The following is a 27,503-nucleotide window of genomic DNA, read 5'->3' as shown; positions in this document are numbered from 1 at the left end:
GATTCCCTAAGGGGTCCTGTAAATGGCATTTCCAACAGCAAATGTTTTTAAAAGCCACAAGGATACCTGAGAAGCCAAATCACAAAACATACAGAAAGATATTAAAGCCAACTTTTAATATTTTAATGTTAAAAGTGTATTTTTTAACTAGGTACTTTAAGATATCTCCACTGCATACCAGTCACAAGATATTTACACCACCTACAGTAACCATGACTGAAAGGAGTTAAAGCCGGTGTGTGAGCAGTCAAAAATAATTTATGATGCAAATTTTTAAAAGGAAAAATCTGAGTTTATTTTTCTATGAAAAATTTATGTGCCATTTTAATCTTTGTTAGAAAATACATAGACATTGCTTCTTTTTTCACATGTTTTCAAAATTTTTCTCCACTAGGCCAAGAGCTACTTATGGACAGAAACTAATTCTAATTTCTCTCTGTGACACAGCATTGATTAGAGTCTGATTAATGTTTGGAATACAAGGGCAAGATATTTTGTTTCTGTTCGTTCATTCTCTTTTTAGTTCTCTCTTCTTCTCTTTGACCTCTTATTACTGCTTCCTCTTTTCTTTGTAAAGCATGTCCTAGACACACAGAAGTGCTCATTATATATGCAACGAATTTTAAAAACACAAATAAATAATTACTTATCAATGAGTAAAATATAAGATGAACTAGTAAATCTAAAAATCCCTGGATGTCCCTCCCAAACTGATCCCCCTTCTGCACCTTACTGTCTTAAAAAAAAAAGTCCAACGTTCATTTTTATTTGGGGCAAAATGAGGACTATAGCATAGGAGAAAGCATTTCAGATAGCTCTGAAAAACTGCTCCAATGAGTTGGGGGGGAGGTCAATATATATGATTTTGGTGAAGAGGGAGTACATGCAATCAAGCACATATTTTTGCAGAAGATCTGATGGGGGTTACTGCTAGTCACGAGGAGCAGACTTCACCATGAAGGAATTTAGTGCTTTTCTAGATATAAGGGATACAAGAATTGGGTTCGTAAAATCAGCTCCTGAAAATATCTAACTATCTGAAGACCTGCTCTGCCAGTTTTTCCAGAGCACAGAGTGCCTCATTCCTGATCTCCACCCTGAATTCCTTTAAGGGGGTGTTGAAGGTCAGCAGCTGCAGCAGCAACTGATTTAATCCTTGTAGAGGTAGATGGCAAGTGACCATGGCAAGTGCCAATTTGTAGTTGACAACCCTCTGCTGTAACATTACTGTAAATTTTGTATTATTCATTGCTTTTCTTTATAGTTTTTCCACATATAAATTCATCCTTATACCATATATTGTTTCATTTTGCTTAATTTTAGTTTAATAAACAGAATCATACTATATATATTCTTTTGTAACTTTATCATTTCACTTAAAGTTTCATTTCATTCTAAAATTGTTGAGATTCATTCACCTTCCTTGTGTATAAACTAGCTACACAATGTCTTCCTGTCATTCCCTGAACAATAACATTGGAATCACCTGGAAGTTTGTCAGAAATGCAGACTCTTGGGCTGCACTACAGAATTCCTGAATTAGAACTTGCATTTAACAGGATCTCCAGGAGAGTCATATGCTAAAAATTAGGAATAATTTTATTGCTTGATCATAACACAATATATTTATCCATTATCCATTATCCTATCTATGAATATTTGGTTGATTACCTTTTATTTACTATACAAAAATTTATTTTATTCATTCAAAAACTATTTATTGTGTACCAATTACATGCCAGGCATTAAAATAGGTATTTAGGATCCTTCAGGGAACAAAACAGGAAAAAATAACAATATTGCTGTTATTCTGAGGAGTAAAATACAAAAACTGTTTAAATAATGAATACATTTTATGTTGTAAAATGATAAGTGTGTGTCATAGACTGGTTGTGTGCCTCCTCAAATTTATATGTTGAAGTCTTAACTCCCATTACCTCAGAATATGCCTGTATTTGGAGAAAGGGCTTTTAAAGGAGTAATTAAAATGACCCTAATCCAATTTGACTGGTGTCCATATAAAAAGAGGAGATTAGGACATACCTAGAGACACCAAGAGTACATGTGCAAAGACAAATGGCCAGCAAGAAGTAGCCATTTGGAAGCCAAGGAGAGAGGCTTCAGGAGAAACCACACTTGCTGACACTTTGATATTGGACTTCCAGCATCCAGAACTGTGAGAAAATAAATTTCTGTTGTTTAAGCCATCCAATCTAAGGTATTTTGTTATGACAATCCTAGCAAATAAACAGTTGTAAAAAAAAAAGAGCAAGGTAAGATGAATGTGCCCAGAAAGGGAATGAGTACAATTTTAAATAGGGTGGTCAGGGTACATTGCATTAAGAAGGGATTATTTGACCAATGACCTACAGAAAATAAATTTCATGAGAATACCTGATAGGGAAAAGTTTCAGTCACAGTAAAAAGTCAGGAAAGGATCCTAGAGGGCAGTGTGTACCTGACATATTCAAGGAAGAGCAAGGATGCCAGTATGGCCAGAGTCAAAGTGAGCAAGGGGGAGAGTAGTAGTAGATGAGTTTTGAGAACTAACAGGACTTTGGCATTTACTCTGACTGAAATGATTAGTAATTGCAGTTTTACTGGAAGTGTAACATGACCTGACATATATTTAAAATACTGTTCAGGTTGCTATGTAGAGAACAGAATGTAGAGAGTCAAAAGGAGGTTTAAGACCAGTTAGTGCTAAATTTCTGAGCCAATTAGAAAAATAATATACACAAATTATTAATACTAATATAATCTTGTGGCTCATAATTTGTTGGAAATATATACTTTCTGGCTGTCACTTTATTTTTTATTTTGGTGTTTTAATTTTAAGACACAATTTACTTAAATTTTCTCTTATGGTTAGTCCTTTTTGTGCCTTGTTTATGAAACTTTCTTCATCACAAGGTCATACAGGTACTTTATTTTTTCTTTTACAAGCTTTAAAATTTAGTTTCATAGATGTAAGTCATTATTCCATCTGGAATTGGTATCTGTATTTGGCTTTAGGTAAATAACTGATTTTATTTTTCAAAATAGATGACCATTTGTCTAGCAGCATTTGTCAAATAGTGCATTTAGTGCTCATCTGCCATGTCGGCTCTGTCATATGTAAAGTTTATGTATATGCTTGGTCTATTTCTGAGTTTTCTTATTTGATGTGTTGGTTTGTCTTTCTGACTAGTTCCATGCTGTCCTAATGATCTGATTTTAAACAAATATTATTTCTGGTAGAGCATATTCCCAATTTTGTCCTTCTTGAAGATGTCTTGGTTATCCTTCTTTCCTTGCATCTATATAATTTTTAAAATGCACAGAGTGCCTCATTCCTGATCTCCACTATGCCCTAAGAAGATTGTACTTATTAGGTGGGATTTTCTCACTATATCATCTGTTACCAGGCATTGACTTATAGTTCCTCTCTCTCTATCAGTATAGATACAACTCCAGGGTATCACAGATTACGTGTTGTTGACGTCAATGCTTATTATAGACATTATTCTTTTGTAAACATCTGAAGTTTATGAAAGCTCAATTTTAACAGTTAAAGGTTTAAACCAAGTAAACATAAATTGTATTTGTGGCACAATTCTCCTCCTCTTCTCCTCTTCTTCTTTATCATTTTATCATATCATCAATCCAACAGAAATAATAGCTAACAGTTATCGAGTGCTAAGTATTTTTTACTTCAGATATAATTTCATCCAGTCTCTCTATACTCCTAGAAATATACAATATTAACTAACTTTAAAAATCAGAAATGACTATCAGTCAGAGAAGTTAAATATTGTGTCCTTGTTAGTATATTTGAGGAAGGGATGGAGTATGGATTCAAGACCAGATTATTTTAACTCACAGGCTTTGCTTAGTCTTTGTTAATTTTCTAAATTTGAAACAAATGGCTTCACAGTAATTGGCTTTTATTTTGCTTTTAATAGTCTTGATAGAAATGTAGTATTTAAGAAGAAATAAAAAAGCACTAAAAGAGCATGGCTAGCTTCAAAGTTATCTCAATGATTTAATAATCTTTAGCCACCCACCATCTGAACTTGTATAGTTTCCTATTGAGCACCCTCAGAGTGTTCTTTTGTAAAGATAAATCCTCTCCCCTTCAAAGTACTGACTTATGTCACAAGAATGTCATAAGGATTAACTAATTAAAGATCAAAAAGCACTTTGGGGATATATCCTACCTTGTAAATACTGAATACTGAAAAGACACATTTTCAAGGTTAATGAAATACTAAAGTATCAACACCAGTTTTATTGTTTTTTGTTGTTGTAAGATATGTATTGAAACATTTGTCATAAAATAGAGTCTTGCTACTAAATCCAAAATTTCCAGATTTTACTTTTTCAAAATTAAATATTCTCTTTTGATTTTAAATCACAATGGTCCCTGTGGAATCAAGATTATATTTTTCCAAGAAGTAATCAGAGACTTTTAGGAAATATAATATTTTATATTCCCTATTGAATGATCATTGCTTCTTATGTTTATTTCTTTTACCATAATTCTTGGCTTTACATTCTGTATGTTATTTAATTATTCTTATTATTTAAAGGAATTAGCCAAATATGTCCCTGCTGTACAAAGTAATAAGTACTGGGAAATTATCATAAGTTTTTGGAAATTTTTAAATATATGATTTCTTGAACACCTTTAGATATACAAATATATCTACACTTATAAGTATTACAGACAGAAAAACTATTATCAGAAAACAGAATAATACAATGAGATTATGCAGAGATTTTTTAAAGAGGCTTAGAAATTACTTCCACTTCAGTCCTAAAGGGGAGTAGAATATGCCTTCCCAAAATATGCCACTTTAACATACTGATCATTTTGAATTAAAGTTACTTGAGAAACAGCCAGTGCAAGGACACTCTAACTCTCTTTTGTCCCCAGGAAAGCAGGAGATAAATTTCCCATATGAAAGGTACCCTCCCTGTACCAGGAGGGTAGAAGGCTTCTTTATAACCAGAAATAAGGAACTTAGGGCCAAGAAGCCTATATTAAACAAATCTTGCTACTTCACTAATTACTAACTCAAAGCTAAACCCCTTTGTCTTATCAATTCTTCATACATCTATTGTTTCTTTGTCTAAAAAATATAAAAAAATTTGGAGCTTTGGTTATTTCTTTGAATCTCATATTTTTATGGGACTTCCATCTATATGAGATTAAATTTGTTTTTCTCTTATTTATCTGACTTATGTTAATTTAATTATTAAGCCAGCCAACAAACCAAGAAAGGAAGAAGGGAAAATGTTCCCTTCCCTACAGTACAAGTTATCAGAACCATGTTATGGACATCTGCAAATAGCTCTTTTGTTCTGAGACTTCTTATTTCAAGAAATATCGATAACAATTATATTAAACACTCTTTCCAAGTTCTGATAGGATATTTGTTTGTTTGTTTTGACAAATTACAATCCAAACTTTAGTAAAGAATTATGTTCTTGAACACTAGAAATCACAAAATAATGTGTTTTGTGCAATGAAAAATATGACATGATCATAAATTCATAGTGTTTTATGAATATTCATATTTGCAGACCAGAAGTCAGATTTTGACTTCCCAAAGAAGACAGAATAAAAGAGGGAATAAGATCATAAATATTTGGATTATCACAATGTAAATAGTCTTATCAAAACTCTTGAAGTACCAGATTATATTGTATAAACATTATATTGAAATGCAAATACACTTCAAGCACATGCAATGCTGTAGTACTATAATACTGATAACTATACTGGCTCCTATATATTTTTTTAGATTTTCCTTATTGTTCTTATTTAATAAACATTTTAATAGTGCCTACAATATGTCATGTGCTATTTTTAGTGCCTTACAAATATTCATTTATTTAATATTTATGACAACCCAATGAAGTAGTTACTATCATTACTCCCATTTTACAGATAACTGTTTAAGTAACTTGCCCAAGATCACACAGCTGAACAGTGACAGAACCCAAGCATACAGGTGTTGGAGTCCTTAACTGGGTGCTAAGAATGCCTCTAATATTCCTTTTCTTGGTAACTGAGAGCAAGCTGGAAAATATATCTAGTTTGAGATAAAAGCACCTGTTTGAATTACATTTAATGTTATAGAAAAAAGAAAAACAGAAAGATTCAGGGAGTTTAAAAAATCACTATTCTCAATTCTATTCCTTTCAAGATGGTGAATTTGTGTGAGCTACTGTCTCAATCCCTCAAAAGAAACTCAGAAGAAATAACCAAAATAGTTGTAAGAATTTTTCTGGGAAGAGAAATATCAATTGTGAAAAACTTCCTAAGAAAATGGAAATCATTTTGAATTCATGGGAGTGTATTTTTTTGTGTATGTGTATGGTGGGTGTAAAGATGAATATATTAGAAAAAAAAGTTGAATTTCACTCTTCAGTATCTCTTGCCATTGCCTTAGGTTAATCAACACCTGCTTCTTCACTATGCCACACCGTGGCAAAGTTCCAAACCCATAGCTCAGGTGTTCATGTGGGTAAGACAGTACAAAAACTGTTCCAGGGAGGAGTTTGACTAGCCCTGAGCATTTACTCCTTTGTTCCTGCTCCAAACTCTCAGGATATTTTTATTATAATCTAAAGCAGGAGTTAGGAAACTTTTTCCGTAATGGGCCAGATAGTAAATAATTTAGGTTTTGGGATTCACATAAATGTCTACATATATTTTCTTTTTCTTTTTTTTAATGTATAAACAATTCTTAGATAAGGGCACATACAAAATCAGGTTAGGTCTGCGGTGAATTTGTCTCACTGTTCTATTTGTTTGTTTGTGTATTTGTTTTCAGACTACTGATCTAGGGCATACCTAGTCCACATGTTGATTTTTCCCTCAGGTTCCAAAGTCCAGGTACTGTCTTTAAAAATTGCCTGGAAGGAGGATATAAAACTGATATGATACTGAGAGGTTTATCTACTCAGAACTCTTTACTCAAGGACTCACTCCTTCCTTCTCTTTGAGTTTAACACTAGAGGAAGCATGTGGCTGACACAGACCAGAGTTTGGCCAGCCTTTGATATACGATAAGTGTTGTCATTCAGACTTATGCAAGTGTCACAAGCCAAAATGGAAATCTGAGAAGTTCTGATAGGATATTTGTTTGTTTGTTTTGACAAATTACAACAATTTTAGAAAAATAATTGGATTATAAATATTCTAGGAGGCAGAGGTATTAGACCATATTATTTATTTAACATGAATATTTAAATTTAATAAGCCTAATAACATACTCACAATTATAAGGAAAAATTGTAGTAATAGGAAACAAGAACAAAAATTCATAAATAAGTAGAAATTGTAGTCATGAAAAATATAATTGTTGAAATAGTTATGGATGTAAAATGAATTAGAGAGTTGGGAAAGCAGACTGACAAAATTTCCAGAGGGAAACAGAAATGGCAGAAGAAATAGAAAATGCATAAAAAACAAAAGGCAAAAGCTAGGAGAACAGTAGCAAACACACATATAACTGCTAAATATGGGCCAGGAAAAGTTAGTACAAAAATCTTATGAGGTCAGATCTACTGTCATCATTTTCATTTAAGTAAAGGAACTGAGGTACAAAGCGATTAAGTAGTTTGCTAGTACATGGGAGAACAAGGATGTGAACTCAGATGTTTAACCTTCAGAGACCATGCTTTCTGACTGGTATGTTTTTTTGTAATCTGAGTCCCAGAAAGAGAAAAACTAAAATGGAAAAAATATATATATGTTGGAAAAAAATGTTTTAGAAAATTTAATAGCTCATAAATAAAATATACTGAAAAATAGCCCATTAAAAAAGACAAATAGGAGAAACAACAACAGTAATATCTCCTAGATAATTAGATAAATTTAAGAATATAAAAGACAAAGAGAAAAACCAAAAAACTTCCAAATAGAGATTACTTACAAAAGGCACAAGAATCAGCTTAACAGACTTTTCAAAATCAGCACTAGATAAAAAGAAGACAATGGAATAATACTTTGTAAAGCCATGTAAGAAGATAGTTTTGTAAGTAGAATGCTTAAACCTAGCCAAATTACCATGAAAATGTGAGAGTGTAATAAAAAAAATACACACAGGCACAGAGGCCTCAGACAGTTTGCAATTAAAAGACACAATTTTAAAACAGTTTTGGAGGAGCTAATAAAATAATAGGAGAAATATATAAAGGAGATACAGAAAGAGATATGCAAAATAACATGGTTTAAACACCTTGACAATGTTTTCTAAAAAATATAGCTAATAACAAAGAGAAGGGAAAAAAAGGTTGTATCCCTAATTACCTAATGTCAATAATACAAAATAATGACATGATATTAGGGGCATGGGTTGTTGTGAGATCAAGGGGTATGAGAATGTCTAACATTGATCTTCAGTTAGGAAGAAGGCATGAATATCTGATATGGATATCTGCGTTTTTTGTTTATTTGTGAAAGTGTATGTATGAGTGATTAGTAATAAAAAGATGAAAACACATTGAGTCAAATTCAAATAAAAAACTAAGATACTATAAACAATTGCAAATATTTACAATAAATAGACTAAATTGACCATTTAAAAGATAATGATTTACAGATTGAGTAACATTAGTAATAATAATAACAAAAATAATGAAAACCATTTTTATATTTCATACATGGAAACCACATCAAAAAAAAAAGACACAGAAGGTTGAGAACAAAACAATGGTAATCAACACATCATAAAAATACAAAATTTTGTGTATCCTCTTTATAATACATGACAGAGATATTTAAAAAAAAAAGCATCATTAGGAAAAGAGAGATTAATTACCTAATGATAAAAGATTCAGTTCACCAAGATAATCTTACGATTTTAATTATGTGAGTACTGTGATGGTTAATTAAATGTATCCCAACTTAGCTGGGCTAAGGGATGTCCAGATAGCTCAAGCTCTGCATAAATGACCTAAGAACTTCTAGGTGTGCCCTGAAGAATAGCTTTATTTCCTGTAGTTGTAGAGCTAAAATTGCTAAAAATCAAATGCAGAACTTCATTTAGGGATTGACTGAATTACAACAAAAGTTGAACTCCCACATTCACAGGGTGTCTACTGTTAAAATGAGGGTGCTGAATGAAAAATAATGTGGATGATAATGTGTGGGAAGACCTTAATGAAGTTTGGAATATTGATCCCCTACATTCAGTTGAGTTTTCTTTGCCGTAAAAGAGGCTAACCCACCCCGTCCCACCTCCCATTGGGAGCAGCCTTTCCACCTCTAATGGGAGAGACCTCTCCACCTCCATCTGAGGTGATTAACCTTGAATTGCCTGAGGAAAATGTAATTGCCTCCCCTGAGGCAGTTGTTCTGCAAGACAATGCTGATTCTTCTTAAGAGACACCCCTACTACCCATCTTGGCTTCTAGACTTTTAACTAGATTCAAGTTCCTGAAGCTGAGATACGAAGTGTAACCCATGAGTTGTGCTACACACCAAACAATAAAAACTCCTTGAATTTTCTAATTTATACAGGCATAAATCCTGGGAACATGTGTGGAAATTGATACTAAGAAACTGGCATTATGGAGGGAGGAACATACAATTGCAACAGTCCAAATTTACTTATATGGTTTTGTTACTGAACTCAGGTTTGTCTGCTCACTGCTTGAAAGCCAATACTTGAGAGACAAGTGTTGTTTGGAAAAGGAAAGTTGCTTTATTATGGAGACCAGAAACCTGGGGAGGAGGCAGATTCATGTCCAGAAACCAACTCAGAAGATTCTCTCAACCATGAAAAACTTTAAAGGGAGAATTATTTGGGGAGGGGTTCAGAGTCATTATCTTCCACTGTGTGCAGACTTTCTTCTTTTTGGTTGGTGGTGAGATAACAGGGCCCTGCTCCAGGAATCTTGTTCTCAGCTTGAAGTTACCATCTTCCACCTGGGGGAGGACTTAGTTCCTACAGAAGAACAGAAAGATATTGTTATGTATATTCCTTGAAGAGGAACCAGGACCCTGCTTTAATGGCTGCACTATTGTTTATTGACTGCTCCTCCTTTGTTTCTGCATTTCCCCCCTTCCTTGATTAGCAACTGTTTGAATCTGACCTTTGGAAATCAGGGAAGTTCAAGGAGGTTGAATGAAGCCTATTTCCTACAAACAAAAAACGGGGAACATGGAAAGAATTTGTACCCAGGAGGGCCCCACAGGGTCCTGCTTGATTTCAGCTTAGGGCGTTTGGGATCTTAGAGTGGGGTTGTCATTTAAGACCTACTCACCCACACTAAGAGGGTCCAAATGACTAACTTCACCAATACTTTGAGAAATAAATTTGTGAAGAGAGCTCCAATATCCTTGAAGATCTCAGTGATTGCTTTTCTTTGTAGGTCAGACCTTAACAGAGCAAACCACAGCCAATCAATGGAAAACCTAAATGCAATGGGAGTAATTGTACCCTGAGATGGCAGGGGCTAAGTGGCTGTATTCAACCACCAAAGGTAAATTGGGTTGGATATGGTTACTGTGATGGACAACAAAGTCAAAGAAGCAATCAGAATAGTGACTTGCACAGATCTAGGGTATTGGCTGGCTAATCATTGTGTGCCTAGGAGTGAAATAGATAGGAAAGCCTAGTAAAGTCTTACTTGATCTGTATAAGTGGAAAGGATCTAGGTAAAGGGAACAAAAATGTAACTCAAATCATAAAAACATAGAGTCATGGCCCCTCAATCAATTTCCAGACTTGAGTCATTTCACAGACCCAGAACAAATTTGAATTTGAACTGGACATAGGAGAAAGGAAATAATCAGACCTTTCAGGGAGTACTGACACTAACTCTGAATTGGCACTGATAGCAGGAGATTCAAAATGTCACTGTAGCTCTCCAGTCAGAGTCTGGGCTTATGGACATCAGGTGATTAATAGAGATTTAGCTCTCATGTGTCTCACAGTGGTTCCAGTGGGTCCCTGAGTCCATCCTGTCATTATTTTCCCAGTTCCAGAATACACTATTGAAATAGATATGCTTAGTAACTGGCAGAATCCCATACTGGTTCCCTGACCTGTGGAATAAGGGCTATTATAGTGGGAAAGGCCAAGGTAGAAGCCATCAGAACTGCTGGAACCTAATAAAATAGTACATCAAAAGCCCACCATCGGGCTTCCCTGGTGGCACAGTGGTTAAGAATCCTCCTTCTAATGCAGGGGACATGGGTTTGATCCCTGGTCTGGGAAGATCCCACATGCCGTGGAGAAACTAAGCCTGTGCGCTAGAACTACTGAGCCTGTGAGCCACAACTACTGAAGTCTGCATGCCTAGAGCCCGTGCTCTGCAACAAGAGAAGCCACTGCAATGAGAAGTCCACACACCGCAACGAAGAGTAGCCCGCGCTCTCTGCAACCAGAGAAAGCCCACGTGCAGCAACAAAGACCCAACACAGCCAAATATTAAAAAAAAAATTAATTAATTAAAGAAAAAAGCCCACCATCTCTGGAAGGACTGCAGAGATTAGTGCCACCATCTAGGACTTGGAAAATGCAGGGGTGTTGATTCTTACTACTTCTCCGATTCAACTCTTCTATTTGGCCTGTGCAGAAAACAGATGGATCTTGGAGAATGACAGTAGATTCTCATAATCTTAACCAGGTGATGACAATTGCAACTGCTATACCAGATGTGGTTTCATTGTTTGAGCAAATTAACACATCCATTGTACCTGGTATGCAGCTATTGATCTATCAAATGCCTTTTCTTCCATTTCTGTCATAAGGTCTACCAGAATCAGTTTGCTTTTAAGCTGGCAAGGCCAGTAATATACCTTCACTCTCCTACCTCAGGGGTATATCAACTCTGCAGCCCTATGTCATAATTAATTCACAGGTATCTTGATCACATTTTCCTCTCACAATATATTACACTGGTCCTTTATATTGAGGACATTATGCTGATTGGAACTAGTGAGTGAAAGTAGCAACTATTCTAGACTTATTGGTAAGACATTTTCATATCAGAGGGTGGTAAATAAAACGGACTTAAATTCAGGACCCTTCTACCTCAGTGAAATTTCTAGGGGTCCAGTGATGTAGGGCATATCAACATGTCTCTTCTAAGGTGAAGGATAAGTTGCTACATCTGGCCATTATTACAACCAAAAAAGAGACACAATGCCTTGTGGGCTTCCTTGGTTTTAGGAGGCAACACAGTATTTATTCGGATGTGTTTCTCTGGCCCATTTACCAGGTGACATCCCCAAAATTTGCTAGTTTTGAACCAGGTCCAGAAAAAAGTGGTTCTGTAGCAGGTCCAGGATGTTGTTCAAGCTGCTCTGCTATTTGGGCCATATAATCCACCAGATTCATTAGTGTTTGAAGTGGCCGTGGCAGATAAAAAATGCTTTGGTAGGCCTCTATAAGTATTCACAGCTCAGGCTTTTAGGATTTTGGAGCAAGGTCCTGACATCATCCACAGTTAACTACCTTTCTTTGAGAAACAACTGTTGGCCTGCTACTGGGCCTTAGTAGAGACTGAATGCTTTACCATGGACCACCAAATTACCATGTGACCAGAGCTACCCATCATGAATTGGGTTTTGTCTGATCAACGACGCCATGAAGTTTGGTATGTGTAGCAACACTCTATTATCAAAATGATGGTTGTATATTCATTATCAGTCCCAATCGTGCCTGAAGGCACAAGTTAGTTACATGAAGAAGTGGCCCAAAAGCCCACGATCCCCACCCCAGCTACACAGCCTGCTCTCTTCCAGCCTGCACTTATGGCCTCAAAGAAAGTTTTTTACAATCAGTTAACAGAGGAAGAAAAGATTCAGACCTGTTTTACGTATTGTTCTGCCTGATATACAGTCCCTAGCAAAAATGGACAGTCGAAGCACCATAGCCTCTCTCTGGGACACCCTTCTAATACATATTTATATATGTCCTATTGACCCTGTTTCTCTGGCGAACCCTATTACAGTATAAAAAAACATCAAAAGATGCATAGAAAAATTGATAGTACAATTGGCTCTTGAACAACATGAGTTTGAACTGCATGGGTCCACTTACACTCTGATATTTTTCAATAGTAAATACTACAGTACTACATAGTCCATAGTTGGTTGAATCTGTGAATGCAGAGGAACCTTAGATATAGAGGGCCAAGAACAAATTATATGTGGATTAACCCCCCATTGTTTAAGGGTGAACTGTACAAGGAAAAATAAAATGTCCATTTTCTTTGTAGGAAATTTCAACACAGTCTTATAGACATGTAACATTTATAAAAATAGATCAAAGTCTGATAGTAACATCAGAAAAATGGTAGACTCAGAAGAACAATACCTTGTTCTTCTATGTAAACATCAAAATGTAATCAAAAGCTGGTTAACATGACCTTGTGACAACTTTCAAAACAGTCAAATGTTTACAGCAAACAAGCAAACACCCTATCAAGAAAAAAAGTTTATTCAAAATAGGAAATTTTATAATGCTTTTGTTTACCATTGCCCACCCCTTCCCTGGCACATCATGGTCTGTAGGAGGTGGCAGCCTAGTTCCAAATTCCCTCCCTAAGTCTCTAGGAAGCAGAGAGAAGACATTATTTGCAATGTTCTAATGTGTTTGGGTAGCTGCCTGAAGGAATGTTCTCTCTTTAGCCAACCTTAAAGCTCAGCTGGAGAAATGCAGCTGAAAGAGGTGGACACTGCTCTTAAATGCTGCAGAAAGACAAATAACTATGAGTACCTAGAGTAAGAGAACATGAATGGAAACAAACAACAGAGAATTTAAAGTCCCAAGGATAAGCTAGGATGAGACTCTTTGGGAAATAACAACATTTAAAAGCAGCTCTGTATAAGAGAGGACAAAAAACAGAACAAAAGAAAACAAACAAACAAAAACCACATAGGCCAAGGCAAGACTTTTGCTCAGAAAAGCCCTAAGAAGACATTGAACCTTTGTCTTGGGCTGATTCCAAGGCTCAAAAAATGTCCTGCTGATTAGTGAAGGACTTCCCTGGCCCAGAGCAAGTCTGCAAAGACAGGGAGGGGAGGCAGTTTTTCCAAATGCTCAATTTTCAACAACAAAATCACAAGACATACAATGAAACAGGAAAATATGGCCCATTCAAGGGTAGAAAGTAAAGTGGCAGAAACTATCCCTGGAGAAACACAGGCATCAATTTACTAGATTCAACTTTTAAAGAACTGTCTTAAGTGTGCTCAAACAGCTAAAGGAAAACACAAAGAACTAAAGAAAATTAAGAAGGCAATATATGAATAAATATGAATATCAACAGACATATAAATTATAAATGGAAATCAAACAGAAATGTTGATGCTGAAAAATACAATCACTGAATCAAAAAATTTGCAAAAGGAGTTCAAGATCAAGTTCAATCAAGCAGAAGAAAGAATTAGCAAACTAAATATGGGTCATTTGAAATTATTGGGTGTGAGGTGCAAAAATAAGAAAGAATGAAGAAGAGAGAACAGAGCCTAAATGACTTATGTGATATATCAAGTGGAACAATATATGCATCATAGGAGTCCAATAAAGAGAAGAAAAAAAGGAAAAAAACATGGAAATTATTTGAAGAAATAATGACCAAAGTGTTCCCAAATTTGAGAAAATACATGAATCCACAAATCCAACAAACTTAATGAATTCTAAACAGCATAAACCCAAGGTGACCCACACTGAGGCACATTATAATTAAACAGTCAAAAGGCAAAGACAAAGAGAATCTTGAAAGCATCAAGAATAAAGTGAGTCATCATGAACAAGGCGTTCTTTATAAGACTACTATTGGATTACCTAGCAAAATTGTGGAGAACACAAGGCAGTGGGATGATATATTTAAAGTGCTGAAACAGAAAAATATTAACCAATAATTCTATATTTGACAAAACTGTCCATCAAAAATGAGGGAAAAACTAATGCACTCCTAGATAAATGAAATCTGAGGGAGTTCTTTACCACTAGATCTGCTTTACAAGAAATGCTGAAAGGAATCCTTTATTTGGAAATGAAAGGATGCTAGACAGTAAGTCAAAGCCAACTCAAAATGGATTATAGACTGAAAAGTAAAATACAAAACTATAAAAACTCTAGAAGAAAACATAGGAAAAAATATATATATAACCTTGAGTTTAGGGAATTCCCTGGTGGTCCAGGGGTTAGGACACCACACATTCATTGCCAGGGGCATGGGTTCAATCCCTGGTCAGGCAACTAAGATCCCACAAATTGCATGTCCAAAAAAAGAAAAACCTTGAGTTTAGTGATACATTTTTATATACAAAAACAAAAAGCATAATTTATGTGAAATGTAAAGCTTCTCTATAAAAGATACTTTTAAGAGAATGAAAAGACAAGCCACAGACTGAGAAAAAATATTTGCAAAACACTTATCCAATAAAGTGTTTGTATCCAAAATATTCTTACAGGGGTGGAGTAAGATGATGGAGTAGGAGGACATGGAGTTCACATCTCCTTACAACTAAGGCATGTACTAGGTGCTGGTGGGTGACCTTGGACACCTAAGGGGATGGGAGGAATCCCCACTTGACCAGGTAGGATGTGGGATGGAAGGAGTGGGGGAAGAAAGGTGGAGGCTGGACAGGACTGGCACCCCTGAAGGGGTGCTGGTTGGTGACCTTGGACACCTAAGGGGATGGGAGGAATCCCCACTTGACCAGGTAGGATGTGGGATGGAAGGAGTGGGGGAAGAAAGGTGGAGGCTGGACAGGACTGGCACCCCTGAAGGGGGGCTGGGAGAGGGTGGAGCTTCCCATGCTCAGAGGGGCCCACTCATGGCAAGTGGATCAGTGGGGACAGAGAGGAACCTTCAGGGGATTGGGGAATTGGAGGGGAATGTGGCCAGCATCTCCGCATGTTTCTCAGGCCCCAGCAAGCCTGTTGAGGTCCCGGGCCTGAACCCCCACACCCTGTGGCATCCTCCGGCCATGAGGGTCTTGGGCCTGAGCTCCTTCCACCAACGCCTCTTCTGGCCACTCTGGTCCCAGGCCTGAGCCTCCGCGCATGGACCCCCTCCAAATGCATGGGTTCTGGGACTAGCCCCATATCTACCAAAGCCTCCGAGGGCTGTGTAGGTTGCAGCCTTAAGCCCCACCTACACCAAAGCCTCTGCTGGCCAAGTGGGTCCTGGCAGCCCAAGTGCCACCTGAAGGGGCCTCCTCTGGCCACATGGTCCAGGTGGGCCAAGCACCAACCCCCTCCAAGACCTCCTCCAACTGTGCCTGCCCCTGCAGTAGCCACCCCTGATAGGACCACCTCTGGCCACGTAGATCCAGTTGGGCAGAGTGCTGCCACCTTCTAAGGCCTCTGCCTGCTGCATTGGCCCCTGTGGGTGTGCCTGTTGAGGCCTGCACCCCAGCTGGCCTACACAGGCACATATGCTCCGGGCCAGCTCCAGAAACAGACTCTGGTGAGAGGAGCACAGGAAGAGGTAGGGATGACACAGAGGATCCAGAGACCTACCTAGAGGACTTGGAGGCGTAGTGGGGAAGTGGGGGTAGGCTGTAGCTCACTGTGGGGGCAAGGATACTGATAGAGGAGGTACCAGGAAATTTTTTAATTTTTTACTTATTTATTTTTTTATCTTTTATTTTTATTCTTACTTTAAATTTTTTTATTTATTTTTAATTTTCTTTATTTTATTTTATATTTTTGCTGTTGTGGTTCTATTTTGTTTTGCTGTTTCATTTTTATTGTTATTTTTTCTAATATATTTTTATTTTTCTAATTTTATTTTATTTTTCATTATTTGTTATTGTTCTGCTCTTTCTGTTTGTTGCTTTTTTTTTTTGTCACACCACACAGCTTGTGTGGTCTTGGTTCCCAGGCCAGGGGTCAGGCCTGAGCTCCTGTGTTGGGAGTGCTGAGTCCAGGCCACTGGACTAACAGAGAACTACATGTCCCAGGGAATATTAATCAGTGTGAGGTCTCCCAGAGGTCCTCATCTCAGCACCAATACATGGTTCCACTCAACTGCCTGCATACTCCAGTGCTGGGCGCCTCAGGCCAAACAGCCAGCAAGAAAAGAACACAGCCTCACCCATCAAAAAAATGAGACAACAAAAAATCTGTTACAGACAATGGAGCAATGTAAAAACCTACAAGAGCAAATAAATGAAGAGAAAATAAGCAACCGACCTGAAAAAGAATTCAGAGTAATGATAGTAAAGATGATCCAAATTCTCGGAAATAGAATAGAGACACGGATTGACAAAATACAAGATATGCTTAACAAGGACCAAGAAGAACTAAAGAACAAGCAAACAGTGATGAACAACACAATAACTGAAATGAAAAATAAACTAGAAGGAAACAATAGTAGAATAACTGAGGCAGAGGAACAAATAAGTGAGCTGGAAAATAGGATGGTGGAAATAACTGCCACAAAGCAGAATAAAGACAAAAGAATGAAAAGGATTGAGGACAGTCTCAGAGACCTCTGGAACAATATTAAACATACCAACATTCGAATTATAGGGGTCCCAGAAGAAGAAAAGAAAATTAAAAGTGTATGAGAAAATATTTGAAGAGATTATAGTCAAAAACTTCCCTAACATGAGAAAAGAAATAGCCACCCAAGTCCAGGAAGTACAGAGAGTCCCACACATGATAAACACAAGGAGAAAAATGCTGAGACACACATTAAGCAAACTAACAAAAATTAAACTCAAAGGAAAAAAATATATTAAAAGCAGCAAGGGAAAAGAAACAAATAACCTACATGGGAATCCCCATAAGGTTATAAGCTGATTTCTCGGCAGAAGCTCTGCAGGCCAGAAGGGAGTGGCAGGATATATTTAAAGTAATGAAAGAGAAAATCCTACAACCAAGATTACTTTATCCAGCAAGGAATTCATTCAGATTCAACAGAGAAATCAAAAGCTTTACAGAAAAGAAAAAACTAAGAGAATTCAGCACCACCAAACCAGCTCTACAACAAATGCTAAAGGAACTTCTCTAAGTGGGAAACACAAGAAAAGAAAAGGACCTACAAAATCAAACCCAAAACAATTAAGAAAATGGCAAAAGGAATACATATTGATAACTACCTTAAATGTAAATGGATAAAATGCTCCAACCAAAAGACACAGACTGGCTGAATGGATACAAAAGCAACACCATATACATGATGTCTTCAGGAGACCTACTTCAGACCTAGGGACACATACAGACTGAAAGTAAGGGGATGGAAAAAGATATTCCATGCAAATGGAAATCAAAAGAAAGCTGGAGTAGCAATACTCACATCAGATAAACTAGACTTTAAAATAAAGACACTATATAACCATCAATGGGTTTATACAAGAAGAAGTTATATCAATTGTAAATATATATGCACCCAAAATAGGACCACCTCAATGTACAAGGAAAATGCTAACAGGCATAAAAGGGGAAATTGACAGTAACACAATATTATTGGGGGACAATAACACCCCACTTACACCAATGGCCAGGTAATCCAGACAGAAAATAAATAAGGAAACACAAGCTTTAAATGACACAATAGACCAGAAAGACTTAATTGATATTTATAGGACATTCCATCCAAAAACAGCAGATTCCAGTTTCTTCTCAAGTGTACACATAACATTCTCCAGGATAAATCACATGTTGGGTCACAAATCAAGCATCAGTAAATTTAAGAAAATTGAAATTATATCAAGCATCTTTTCTGAACACAACACTATGAGATTAGAAATCAATTACAGGAAAAAAAATGTAAAAACACAAACACATGGAGGCCAAACAATATGCTAAAAAATAACCAACAAATCATAGAAGAAATCAAAGAGGAAATCAAAATATAGAAACAAATGACCATAAAAACACAATGACCCAAAAATCTATGGAATGCAGCAAAAACAGTCCTAAGAGGGAATATTACAGCAATTCAATCCTACCATAAGAAACAAGAAGAATCTCAAATAAACAACCTAAACTTACATCTAAAGCAAATAGACAAGGAAGAACACGCAAAACCTAAAGTTAGTAGAAGGAAAGAAATCATAAAGATAAGAGCAGAAATAAATGAAATAGACACAAAGAAAACTAGAGCAAAGATCAATGAAACTAAAAGGGTTTTCTTGAAAAGATAAACAAGATTGATAAAGCTTTAACCAGACTCATCAGGAAAAAAGGGACATTATTCAAATCAATAAAATTAGAAATGAAAAAGGAGAAATTACAGCTGACCTCGCAGAAATACAAAGGATTATAAAGACTACTACAAGCAACTATATGCCAAAAAATGGACAACTGGGAAGAAATGGACAAATTCTTGGAAAGGTACAACCTTCCAAGACAGAACAAGGAAGAAACAGAAAATATAAACAGACTTATCACAAGTAATGAAATTGAAACTGAAATTAAAAATGTTCCAGCAGGGTTTCCCTGGTGGCGCAGTGGTTGAGAGTCTGCCTGCTGATGTAGGGGACACAGGTCTGTGTCCCAGTCTGGGAAGATCCCACATGCCGCAAAGTGGCTAGTCCCATGAGCCATGGCCACTGAGCCTGTGCGTCCAGAGCCTGGGCTCTGCAACAGGAGAGGCCACAACAGTGAGAGGCCTGCGTACTGCAAAAAATAAAAAAAATAAAAAAAAATTCTTCCAGCAAACAAAAGTCCAGGACCAGATGGATGCACAGGTGAATTCTATCAAATATTTAGAGAAGACTGAACAACACACATCCTTCTCAAACTCTTCCAAATATTGTAGTGGAAGGAATAATCAGAAGCTCATTCTATGAGACCACCATCACCCTGACACCAAAACCAGTAAAACATATCACAAAAAAAGAAAACTATAGGCCAATATCATTGATGAACATAGATGTAAAAATCTCCAACAAAATCCTAGCAAACCAATACAACAACACATTAAAAGGATCATACACCATGATCAAGTGAGATTTATCCCAGGGATGCAAGTATTCTTCAATATACACAAATCAATCAATCTGATACACCATATTAACAAATTAAAAAATAAAAGCAATATGATCATCTCAGTAGATGCAGCAAAAGCTTTTGACAAAATTCAACACCCATTTAAGGTAAAAACTCTTGAGAAAGTGGGCATAGAAGGAACCTACCTCAACATAATAAAGACCATATATGACAAACCCACAGCAAACATCATCCTCAATGGTGAAAACCTGAAAGCATTTCCTCTAGAATCACTAACAAGACAAGGGTGTCCACTCTCACCACTATTATTCAACATAGTTTTGGAAGTCCTAGCCACATCAATCAGAGAAAAAAAAAAGAAATAAAAGGAATCCAAATTGGAAAAGAAGTTAAACTGTCACTGTTTGCAGATGACATGATACTATACTTAGAAAATGCTAATGATGCTACCAGAAAATGACTAGATCTCATCAATGAATACAGTAAAATTGCAGGATACAAAATTAATGCACAGAAATCTCTTGCATTCCTATACACTAACAATGAAATACCAGAAAGAGAGATTAAGGGAACAATCCCATTTACCATTGCAACAAAAAGAATAAAATACCTAGGAATAAACCTACATAAAGAGATAAAAGACCTGTACTCAGAAAACTATAGACACTGATAAATAAATCAAATATGACACAAACAGCTGGAGAGATATACCATGTTCTACAATTGGAGGAATCAATATCATTCAAAATGACTATGCTACCCAAAGCAATCTACAGATTCAATGCAATCTGTATCAAACTACAAATGGCATTTTTCACAGTATCAGAACAAAAAAATTCTATAATTTTCATAGACACACAAAAGACCCCAAATAGGAAAAGCCATCTTGAGAAAGGAAAATGGAGATGGAGGAATCAGGCTCCCTGACTTCAGAGTATACTACAAAGCTACAGTCATCAGGACAGTATGGTACTGGCACAAAAACAGAAATATAGATCACTGGAACACGATAGAAAGCCCAGAGACAACCCCATGCACCTATAGTCATCTAATCTATGACACAGGAGGATAGAATGTATAATGAAAAAAGACAGTTTCTTCAGTAAGTGGTACTGGGATAACTGGACAGTTACATTTAAAAGAATGAAATTAGAGCACTCCCTAACACCACACACAAAAATAAACTCAATATGGAATAAAGACCGATACATAACTCCAGACCCTATACAACTCTAAGAGGAAAACATGGAAGAACACTCTTTGACATAAATCACAGCAACATCTTTTTTGATCCACCTCCTAGATTAATGAAAATATGAACAAAAATAAAGAAATGGGACCTAATGAAACTTAAAACCTTTTTCATAGCAAAGGAAACCATAAACAAGATGAAAAGACAACCCTCAGAACGAAAGAAAATATTTGCAAATGATGCAATGGACAAGGGATTAATCTCCAAAATATACAAGCAGCTCATGCAGCTCAATATTAAAAAAAACAAGAAACCCAATCCAAAAATGGGCAGAAGACCTAAATAGACACTTCTCCAAAGAAGACATACAGATGGCCAACAGGCACATGAAAAGGTGCTCAACATCACTAATTATTAGAGAAATGCAGGCAAAACTATAATGAGGTATCACCTCACACTGTTCAGAATGACTATCATCAAAACATCTATAAATAATAAATGCTGGAGAGGTTGTGAAGAAAAGGGAATCCTTCTGCACTGTTGGTGGGAATGTAAATTGATACAGCCACTATGGAGAACAGTATGGAGGTTCCTTAAGGAACTAAAAATAGAATTACCATATGATCCAGCAATCCGATCACTAGGCATATACCCTGAGAAAACCATAATTCAAAAAGACACATGCACCCCAATGTTCATTGCAGCACTATTTGTAATAGCCAGGTCATGGAAGCAACCTAGTAATTTGATATTTCTATACATTTCAAGATGATCACCTTGATAAATCTAGTTACAATAGGTCACCATACAAAGATACTACCTAGTGACTATAATCCCCACACTGCACACTTCATATTCATGACTCATTTATTTTGCAATGGAATTTTGTACCTCTTAACTTCCCTCACCTATTTTTTCCTCCTCCCACAGCCCTCCCCACTGGCAGTTATCCCTTTGTTCTCTGTATCTATAGTTCTGTTTCTGTTTTGTTGTGTTTTCACATTTGCTTTGTTTTTTAGATTCCACATATAAGTGAAATCATACTGTATTTGTCTTTCTTTGTCTGACTTATTTCACTTAGCATAATACCTTCTAGGTCCATATTGTTGTAAATGGCAAGATTTCTTTTTTGTAAATGACTGAGTAATATTCCAGTGTATATATATACACTGGAATATATATATATATATATATATATATATATATATATATCTCACATCTTTTTTTTTAACTTTTTATTTTATATTGGAGTATAGTTGATTAATAATATTGTATCACATCTTTTTTATCCATTCATTTATTGATGGGCACTTAGGTTGCTTCCATATATTGACTATCATAAATAATGCTGCAATGAACATAGGGATGCATATATTTTTTCTAATTAGTATTTTTGGGTTTTTTTGGATAAATACTTGGGAGTGAAATTGCTGGATCATATGATACTTCTATGTTTAACTTTTTTTTTTTTTTTGTGGTACGCGGGCCTCTCAGTCCTCTCCCGTTGCAGAGCACAGGCTCCAGACGCTCAGGCTTAGCGACCATGGCCCATGGGCGTAGCCGCTCCACGGCATGTGGGATCTTCCTGGACTGGGGCACAAACCTGTGTCCCCTGCATCAGCAGGCGGACTCTCAACAACTGCGCCACCAGGGAAGCCCTATGTTTAACTTTTTGAGGAAACTCCATACCATTTCCCATAGTGGCTGGCTGCATCAATTTACTCTTCCACCAAAACTGCACAAATGTTCCCTTTTCCCTACATCCTCACCAGCACTTGTTATTTGTTGTCTTTTTGATAGTAGTCATTCTGACAGTTGTGATATGATACCTCATTATGTTTTTGATTTGCATTTCCCTGATGATTAGTGATGTTGAACATCTTTTCATGTGCTTGTTGGCCATCTGTATGTCTTCTTCAGAAAAATATCTATTCAGGACTTCTGCCCATTTTTTCATTGGGTTGTTTATTTTTTTGATGTTGAGTTGCATGAGCTCTTTGTATATTTTCTATACTAACCCTCTAATGAATATATCATTTGCAAGTATTTTCTCCCATTCATTACTTGGTATTTCCACTTGGTTGATAGTTTCCTTCACTGTGAAATAGCTTTTAAGTTTGTTGTAGTCCCATTTAAAGAATTTTACCTTTGTTTCCCTTCCCTGAGGAAACAGATCCAAAAATATATTACTAAGACTGATATCAAAGACCTTACTTCTTATGCTTTCTTCTAGTTTTATGATTCCATGTCTTACATTTAATTCTCTAATCCATTTTGAATTTATTTTTGTGCATGCACAGTGTGAGAGATTAGTTCAGTTTGATTCTTTTGCATGAAACTGTACAGTTTTCCCAACACCATTTATTGAAACAGCTGTCTTTTCCCCATTATATATTCCTGCTTCTTTTGTTGTACATTAAATCCCCATATAAGTATGGATTTATTTCTGGGCTCTCTATTCTGTTCCATTGATCTATGTATCTGTTTTTGTGCCAGTACCATACTGTTTTGATTACTGTACCTTTGTAGCATAGTTTGAAGTCAGAGAGTGTGATACCTCCACCTTTGTTCTTCTTTCTCAAGATTGTTTTGGCTCTCAGGGTTTTTTGTATTTCCACACAAATTTTAAAATTATTTGTTCTAGTTCTGTGAAAAATGCCCTTAGTATTTCGATGGGGATTGCATTGAATCTTTAGATTGCCTTGGATAGTATGGTCATTTTAACAATATTAATTCTTCCAATTGATGAGTGCATTATATCTTTTCACCTGCGTTGTTCTCAATTTCTTTCATCAGTGTATTATTATTTTCTCATTACCGGTCTTTTATCTCTTTAGGTAGGTTTATTCCTAGGTATTTTATTCTTTTTGATGTGATGGTAAATGGGGTTCTTTCCTTAATTTCTCTTTCTGATTGTTCATTGTCAGTGTATGGTGTATAGAATTTGGCAGTTTCTTACAAAGCTAAACATAGTCTTACAATCCAATCTAGTAATTGTTCTCTTATGTATTTACTCACCTGATTTGAAAATGCATGCCCGTATATAAAAAAAAAAACTGCAAGCAGATGTTTATCACAGCATTATTTATAATGACAAAAATGGAAGCAACTAATAATTTATTCAACAGGTGAATATGTAAACAAACTCTCATACATTCATACAATGAAATATCCAATGAGAAAGAAAAATGAGCTATCAAGCCATGAAAAATGTGGCTTAATCTTAAATGTGCATTGTTAAGTGAAAGAAGTCAGTCCCAAAACAACTTCTAGAGATTGTAAAAAGATCATTTCAGGAGAAAAGACGGATGGTTGAATAGGTCGAACTTTGGGTAATTTTTAAGACGGTGAAACTATTCTGTATAATATTTGTGGTATATAAAATATGCATTCAGTGTTTGTTCCAGTTCCTGGAATTCTCTACCTAGTAAAAATATCCTTGTTATGTTAATGATGTGATTTAGAGTAGGCCCCTAGATAGCTTCAGGATGGATCTGGTCATTAGAAAGACCAACTGCTTGATTAGAAGATTGGAAACTTGGGCCAGCATGACATCTAGGGAAGGCAGAAGAAGAGGAGCATTTTTAATTTAATTGCATGGTCAATGATTTAATCAATCACACATATGAAAGTAAACCCCAATAAAACCTCTGGACATCTAGGCCCAATGGAGCTTCCTGGCTGGAAAATATATTAATATGCCAAGAGGTTAATATACTCAGATTTTTGAGGAGAGTACAAAGAAGTTCTAAATTCCTTCCCAGACTTTATTCCATGTGTGTCTTCATTTGAGTGTTTCTGATCTGTGTCCTTTGTAATAAAACTGTAATCCTTAAGTATAGAACTTTCCTGAGTCCTGTGAGTAGTTATAGTGAATTTTCAAGGAAGTTATGAGAACCTGTGCATTTGTAACCAGTTAATCAGAAGTGCATGTGACCTGGGGACCCCCTGAAGTGTTCCTGTTGTCAGAAGTAAGGGCAGTTTTGTGGATGACTGAGTCCTTAAATATGTGGAGTTCAACACTTACTCCACGTAGTTAGTGTCAGAACTGAAATGTAGTCTACGCCACTGGGGATGAAAGAGAACAATACAGTAATGGTGAATAAATGACATATGCATTTATCAAAGCCCATAGAATTTGACACCTTTTTATGAAGAGTAATCAGTAAGGAATGCAAATTTTAAAATTATAGAGGAGGTCAGGATATCCCATGATGAAATACAGAATATGGCAAAATAACCTAACTGTATTATACATAGATGGTACCACCACATTAAGGGTAATGGAGGAAAATGCACTGACCTATATAACCATGGAAATTAGTGGAACCTATAATGTTTAAGGAAAAAAAGTGTACATAAGCACTGTATTGTAGTTGACAAAATGGCTTCACTCAGGGATATGGGTTAACAGTTGTGATATTGCTATAAATGTATTCTGGAAATAACAATTAATTAAATGGATAGCAACTGGTGGGAACCAAATTTCTCCTTGTTAGAGTGGATTTATAGATAACCAAGAGGTGGAGGCTATAATGATCCATGTGGTAATAGAGTTGGAAACATCAGTATGAACTCATGTGTAACTTAATATAGATACAGATGATTATATACAGAAATATTTATATATATATATGTGTGTGTGTGTGTGTGTGTGTGTATGAACAGGTTAGATTACACACATATATATTCTTTTGCTTTTGCAGCTGACGGGGCCTAGAAGAAGTGATACTCCAATAGCAAAGATCATGCTTAGTGCCAAGATCTTGGTTTCTAATACTATTCTCCAATAAAAGGATGAAAGATCCTTGGAGAATTGGCTGATTCTATGTCTGGAGAAGGAAAAATACAAGATGAGTCTGGAGCATCTTGCAGGGCCAAAAAGTAAAGATTTGCTTAATAGAAAAAAAAAAAAAACACATTAATGGGAACATACCAAAGGGACAAACAAGCTAATTGAAAGAGTTTTCAATCACCAATGATGGAACAAGTTGAATAACACAACAAAGTAGTATTAGATTGTAACTTAAGGTATAAAAGAAGTCTCCATGATTCCAAACTAATATAAATAAATGATTAAATAAATTAATAAATGGAGGAGATGAGACAAATCTTCAACACAGATAAATTCCAAATAAAGTATTCTGATGATCCACCCTAAATGAGGAGAATATATCTACTTACTCCCTAAAAGTGGGCTATGCATAATGACTTCTTTCTGAAGAATACAGTATGGAAGGAGGTAGAGACTAAAGTGGAGGAAACTAACAAATACTACTTCAGCCAGATGATCAAGATCAGCATCAACAGTCATAAACTATGTTGATAGTATCTACCTTTGATACAATATGTGATAACAATGACATTTTTATCTCTGTTATCTCCCCCCCAAACACACTATTCCAGTGTAATCATAAGAAAAACATCAGACAGATTCCAATTGAGGGAAAGCCTATAAAATGTCTGATCAGTACTCTTAAAATTGTCAATGTTATCAAAACAAGAAACACCTGGAAATAATCACAGCCAAAAGAAGCCTAAGGATACATGATAATTAAATGTAATTGGTATCCTAGATGGGATCCTGGAAGTAAAGAAAAAGGATATTAGGAAAAAGATGAAGAAATCTAAGTAAAGTAATAATGTATCAATGTAGATTCATTAATTGTGATAAATAAGATGTTAATAATGAGGGAAAATGAATTTGCAGAATATGGATCCTCTCTGCATTACTTTCACAAATTACTTGTAAATCTAAACTTTGCTAAAATAGGTTTATTTTAAAAATATTTAACAAAGAATTTAATGGAGGGCATCATTGTTTTAAAAAATAAAAAAAACAGTGTATTCTGTAGGAAAATATATAGATATAGATATCTAAATATGTAGATATGAAAATATATTTTTAATAAAAGCAAGGAAATGATGGAATGATAAATATGAAATTATGAAAGTGTTTATCTCTTGCAGGAATCAAAGAGATGTTAAGGGATGCATCTAGCTAGATGAAAGATATTGTTACTATTTTACATCTCATGTTTGTAGTGAATTCACAGTTTTTCATTTTATCAAAACTAAATATGTACAGAGGTAGATGATACATACATACATATGTGCATACATACATATATACATAGATGTGAAATAAAAGAAAATCATACCACAGATCAATGATGAGCGAGTCGCATGAACAAGAAGCTATGATTAATTCTGTACAACTTACATCAATCAATAAATAAGGACAGTGAGATATTAGCCATGCATTGGATCTCCGGGGCAAAGGCTTATCTGTAAAGTGTACTATTTCTTAGGATTTGTCATGGACTATGGCAAAAAATAAATTGAGGAGAAAAAAATATGATTGAAATATTGGAAGCATGAAAATA

At 35.8% G+C, this 27,503-nt stretch overlaps 1 long non-coding RNA gene across 1 annotated transcript in view; it reads left to right on the top strand.

Moving 5' to 3' along the window:
* Positions 1-26,170, top strand: part of LOC117310290 (uncharacterized) — a 31,079-nt gene extending 4,909 nt beyond the window's left edge. Inside the window, exon 3 of the long non-coding RNA XR_004524469.1 lies at positions 25,824-26,170. This is a non-coding gene — a long non-coding RNA (uncharacterized lncRNA). The remainder of the gene's footprint in view (positions 1-25,823) is intronic.
* The last annotated feature ends 1,333 nt before the right edge of the window (positions 26,171-27,503 follow it).

Source organism: Tursiops truncatus, chromosome X, assembly GCF_011762595.2.
Source record: "Tursiops truncatus isolate mTurTru1 chromosome X, mTurTru1.mat.Y, whole genome shotgun sequence".
In the NCBI taxonomy this organism is placed as follows: domain Eukaryota; kingdom Metazoa; phylum Chordata; class Mammalia; order Artiodactyla; family Delphinidae; genus Tursiops; species Tursiops truncatus.
The sequence above is the reverse complement of the archived record's forward strand: the minus strand, read 5'-3'. Positions and strand labels throughout refer to the sequence as shown.